The following is a 5,587-nucleotide window of genomic DNA, read 5'->3' as shown; positions in this document are numbered from 1 at the left end:
GATGGCTCTCATCAGTGCTGATTTTTAATGCTGGAAATTAATTTTGGCAGCTGCTTTTTTAGTTCGTGCTGTTCTTTAAAATCTTCCAAAGCAGATTTTTTCAATGCATCCTTGTGTTTTAAATTAGGTTCTGAGGAAGACGCAAAGCATGCCTCTCCCTGCAAGATCTGACAGGAGTGCTAGCTAATGTTTTCCAACCCCCTCCACGTCATGAGACTGCCCCTTCATGTCCCAAACAACTGATTACATTGCTGAGACAGAGCAGCATGCTCTGAACTGAAAGCCCTGCGGCAAATGGTACTGCTTAGCTGCAGTTTTCACCGGTCTGAGTCCTGATGCATGTGTATATATAATTTATTCTTTTTAGCAGAAAGCATTGGGATTGAAGTAAAACACCATCCTTCAAGGTAACAAGTTGTCAAACAGTTCCAGCATGGCTCGGTCCTGCTTTCTGCTGTTACAAGGCTGTGGGAAAGCCCCATGTTCCCGGCCCCATGACCCTGCTCAAGGCCCTTGGGTCTGCGAGCAGTCACGAGAAGCTGAAGCGGACAAGTGCTTTGGATCATCATCGAGGCTGAAGGTGAATTCAGGGGGCTTCGACCCCCTCCGAACAGCAGAGGACTGGGGCTGCTCTCTGACATGGGGAAGCTGGCTTCTGTGGCTCCCAAAGCACTTCAGTGCTCCTGGGGTGGAGGATGGAGTAGGTGATGCCCTGCCTTGGGGCTCCTGCCCAGCATGGAGTGGGGTTGGCAGGATTTCTGGCCGCAGGTGGAAAGCAGCAGGAGTGCGGTTAGTGAGAGGCTGGGTGGAGAAATCCATGTAAAAGGACCAGGCAAGAATAGCAGGCAGTCATTGCAAATGCAGAGTCTGGCCACACTGTGTCCCCCTCTAAGCACTGCATACGTTTGTTCTTTCTTAGGCATTCAAAACTGGGAAAAAAATGAAACTATAAATAATGCAATCTATCCCCGCATTTCTCATTTCCCAGGCTTTCTTGTACAGCATGCTAAGTCACCTAATGTTTAGTTTAATGCTCTCAATGCTAGATCCCTGGTTAGAAAACCCATCAAACACTTATATTATGCACTATTTGAAAATTTTTTTGGACGTGGATTTCACACTTCATATTCAGGGCAGGATTCCCGTCCTCCCCAAGTGTGCTCACACCACAGCGATGCTGCTGGCTGCCTCGCGCTTATGGGAGCCGTGACTCAGCTGGGGAGTGGTGAGCCCAGACCCCGCTCCACGCACACGACCAGTGTCTCCCCCAGCCACCCACTCACCCTTCCCACTCCTCTTGCTCTTTCTGGTTTGGAAAGGTCCAAGATTTCCATCCCCTGGCCCCGCAGTGCAGTCTCAGCTCTCCCCAAACCTTTCACCCCCAGCTGCTCACCGATCCCAACGCTGCACCCTGCACTGCTTCCATCGGAAATAATTCTGCTCTCCGCTTATTCTTCTGAATAGTGTATTTATATGCATCTTTTTCTCATATGAGAGCTAGCACGTGGTTATGAGTAGTATATTCCTAGTAATTTGCTTTCTAGTTTGGGGGAAGTTGAGCACACTGGTAAAATGGCTACATTTAGCTGAGTAACATCAGGAAACTTAATTGGGACAGATATTTCTCCAAGCTGATACCTACCAGCCCTGGCCAATGGTTGGTGCTTCAGAAGTTGGAAACAGCTGCTCTGCACCTTGCTGAGCCATGCAAAGCCCTTATTTTGGAAGAAAATATTTCCTCATTAGCTTTATTTCCCACACCCACCCCTACCCTACTCTCTTTTTAACATGAGGCATTACAAACATAGCTCAGGAAAGGATTCAACCCGCTGCTGAGCCTCGCAGCTCTAACAATGCTTTAATACAGAGGCTGGGAGAGAACAAGGTAGATGGCCCAACCTGCTCCAGAGATGTGCCTGCAGCTCTAATCCCGCAGCCTCTGGTGGCTCCTCTTCTCATTTTAATGGTTAAAACAAAAACAAAACTGAAACATTGGACAAAAACAATGATCACAAACTTGTGTTTTTAGTAAGTGCTTGCATTTGTTTGTAACTGATGGGGCAACACTCCAATGAGATATGGAGCATCTTGAACTGGCTTTGCCTCACATGATGGCTTCCAACCAAACCCATGCTGGCTTGTTTGGCATTGCAGAGAACCCACCGTCTTTTCTGGAAATGGGCTAAAGTAGGTTATTCAAGAAGAAAGAAGTGTCATAGAGTGGCATTTTCTGACATAGGAAACCAGAGCAGGTACTTTTGCTATCACCACCACCGCTCGCGTGGAAAGGTGACTGGAAAGCCAACTGATAGCTTCCCAGTACTGCCATATAGGTGTTTGGAGTAGACACTGCTCTTGAGTTCAAGAAATGCATAATTGCAATGAGGAGGCATAACATGAACTTGATCCATGTCCAAACAGCTTACCCAGCAAAGCATGGTAACTGTAAAGCCATAATTTGAATTATTTCACCCCAGATTTGTTTCTCCAAGTCTAAAATATGGAGATGCTAAAAGTGGGGAAAGAGAGGAGCTTAAAAGGGAGAAGCAATACTGATGATGACATCAAATAGTTGTTCAGATGGGAAATCAATCTGATCATTTGTTGTAGCCACCCACAGGAGCGGTGGGAGAGTCTTGTCTCCTACTGTATTTTATTTTATAACTCACCCAGCGTTTAAGTTGGCCTGGGAATCAAAGGCATGGCAAAGACGGATGGTGATTTCTGCTGTCAGGCAAGGAGGAAGGTAGCATCACTGCTGGCGAGCCATTGCTCTGCACCTCCTGGACAAGCTGGTGCACAAACGTCTCCAGCTGCTCGAGTTTGACCAGGGCGTTTGGAGGCAGCTGCCTGCTCCTGGGCAGCCGTCAGGCAGACGCTGCCGTGGGAAGCTGTGTTCGTGTTGCAGTGCAGCAAAAGCCTGTTAGCACTAACGCTGAGCCCTCAATGCCAATGGATGCTCGGAAGAGCTTGACCCCCTACAAGGATACCTTGAGAGAGCAGTACACACAGAGGGAGAGAGGAAGGGGCTGGTTTTGAACGGCAAAGCCCAGCCTAGCCCTACTGCCTCTACAACAGACGCTTGGTTTCCCTGCGCCTCCCTTCGCTCTCCCTCCCAGAAGTGTCTCCTTGAGCTAGCCTGCACCCATCACACCCGGGCTGCCTGGAGGGAGGAGCAAATGCTTTGAGGATTGACAAGAAGAACTGAATTGTACTAAAACTGAAAGCAGGAGATCCTGCAAAGTGCTGTCTCCCTACCCTGCCAGGTGAGACGAACAGTAACTACAGCTGTAACCTTCACTGCAGTTTGCATCCTGCAAAGCATTTCCAGTTGAGGCTGTTCACCTTGGTTGTGAAAATCAACCCGCTGCAAGCATCTCTTCCAGGAATGGCAGTGGAAAAGCACCTCGCAACACTTTCCACTGCTGCACCGGCAGAGGGGCAGAATGGCCTCCCGACAGTAACAAGAGCAGTCAGTGGCCTGATGTGGTTGCTGGGCTCCCTCTAAGCGCAGGAGGAGCTGCTTTACCCCGAGAGTGAGCAGTCCCTGGTGTTAGAGGCTCTTTGAAGCTTTCCTGAGTGACAGAGATCAGATTTATCTCCACCAGCTAGTGATGCTCATGCTTCCCCTCACTTTGCCAGTCAGTAAATCTATCCCAAGATAATACCATTCAGGTGGAAGATCATGTCGCTCCTTGACAAAAATCACCTCTAGCAGCAACAGCTTTCCCTCTGGTTGGTGGTGTCCCCCCACCCTGTTAGTGTTTGTTCTGGCTCATAGCAGATGCTGATGCCCCAAAGACTTTGTGATTGACCTGTTGCTTTGACCAGTGACTGCAAGAAGGGAGTTTGAGAGTTTAATGGAGGGTGAAGTGGGGGTTGCTGGAGACAGGTGAGCCCCCACTGCTCTTTGGGAGGTCCTATGTTTGGGCTGAGTCATGGTGATGCCTGGCAGGAGCGGCTGAGCCCAGCACTGCACAGTGCCAGAACCAGCACCCAGGAGCATCCCTGCCTGAGCAATGGGGGCTTGGCACCCAGGTATCTTCCAGTGTAGGGCTCTCCCCATCATGGCTCCTCCCATGTACCGAAAACCCTGCAGACAAAATCTTTGGTGGAAGTGCGATTCAAAGGAACTGCAGACACACGTTTAGCCAAACACTATGTCTAAGCACACTAAAAGTAACATCATGTGCAGGATGAGCTGTGAGTCCCATCATAGAGAGCAGCAGGGGCATAGGGAATCCATGTGCCCAGCTTTGGTGTCCTCTGGCCCTGCTTCTCCTCCTGGCCCTCCTGATGCCCCATGGCACTAAGTGGCCCTAATCCTTGCATTTTCTGTGGTGGATTTCCCTTAGTTCATTTTTAGCCTGCAGTTCTATGATTTCTCAGCAAGCCTTTGCTTCTCTGTGATGGAGTTAGTAACAGTGGATACAGCAATAGCAAATAATTATTCAATAATTAGTAATTAGTACACTAAATGCCAGTTTAATTTGCTTTACGTAGAAAACTATTATTGCACTTTGTTACCCCCTTGCACGCCTACTGGCAGCAAAAAATAAATTCATGGGTTTTCTATTATTTTAATGAAAGCTTGGAGCCCTTCCATAAATACCATTCAAGGTATGGTAGCTGTGATACACTGGGAAACTTAAGCAGCGTGATGTCTTTAGTGCAGAGAGACAATCTGCCCTGAGCATCTCTACAGGTACCTGCATAGAAGAGGTTTCTGGTAGCAGATGACTCTTGCATAAAAGCATAGAAAGAGAGAGTGGCCTGAAGATGATAGCACTGAGGACATGCCTAAGATATGGCTAAGCAAGTGATGTTGGACTGACAGTCACGCAAGACCTCGAAATTGAGAGCAGAGCCCTGCAACTCAGCACTGTCACGTGGAAGGTGTGGGCAGGTGTTTCTACACCCTTTCTGAAGCCGGACATGGGATGAAGGTCCCCTAGAAATGACCTTTTGGTTTTAAAAATCTGCAGCTCTACCAAGGCCTAAATATTCATGAACCTAAAGAAGCTTCTGAAGCACTATCATTGGGGCAACAGCAAAGGACACCTGGGAAAGGTGAGCTACAGATGGGAGCAGCACCAGAAAGTCTCTCAGTGAGTGAAGGACCCTGTTTGGAGCCAGGTGTCATGCTGGTGTCACAGCCAGGGAACCACCCATGTGCCACCTTGGGCCATGGTGTCCCTATTCAAGTGCAGAGAGTGCTAGAACACAAGGATCCCTGGCATGGCCTTTGCAGCCCCTGGCTGGAAGAGCAGCCCAGCCATGGCTTTTGGGGAGTGGGAGGGATTACCCAGTCCATCCTCCTGAAACAGCTGTGGGCACACAGCCATTAGATGTGGGACTGCTGGTGGGAATATCTGGCAACACCACTGCCTATCCCAGGACATTTGCCAGTCTTAAGGCCGTCAGACCTTATTGCCAATGTGTTGGCACAACCCTGGCACCTCTCTTGGCCACAGCAGGAGATGCCAAGAGGAACAGGCAGGAAAGAGACTTTCTCAGCTCCAACTCAAGGCCTGCTCTCAGACCACTCAACTCCCAGTGCCACTGAACTGGGAGCATGCTGGGCAGG

This window comes from Aquila chrysaetos, chromosome 22 (genome assembly GCF_900496995.4).
Source record: "Aquila chrysaetos chrysaetos chromosome 22, bAquChr1.4, whole genome shotgun sequence".
NCBI classification, from domain to species: domain Eukaryota; kingdom Metazoa; phylum Chordata; class Aves; order Accipitriformes; family Accipitridae; genus Aquila; species Aquila chrysaetos.
This window is presented reverse-complemented; position numbering follows the sequence as displayed.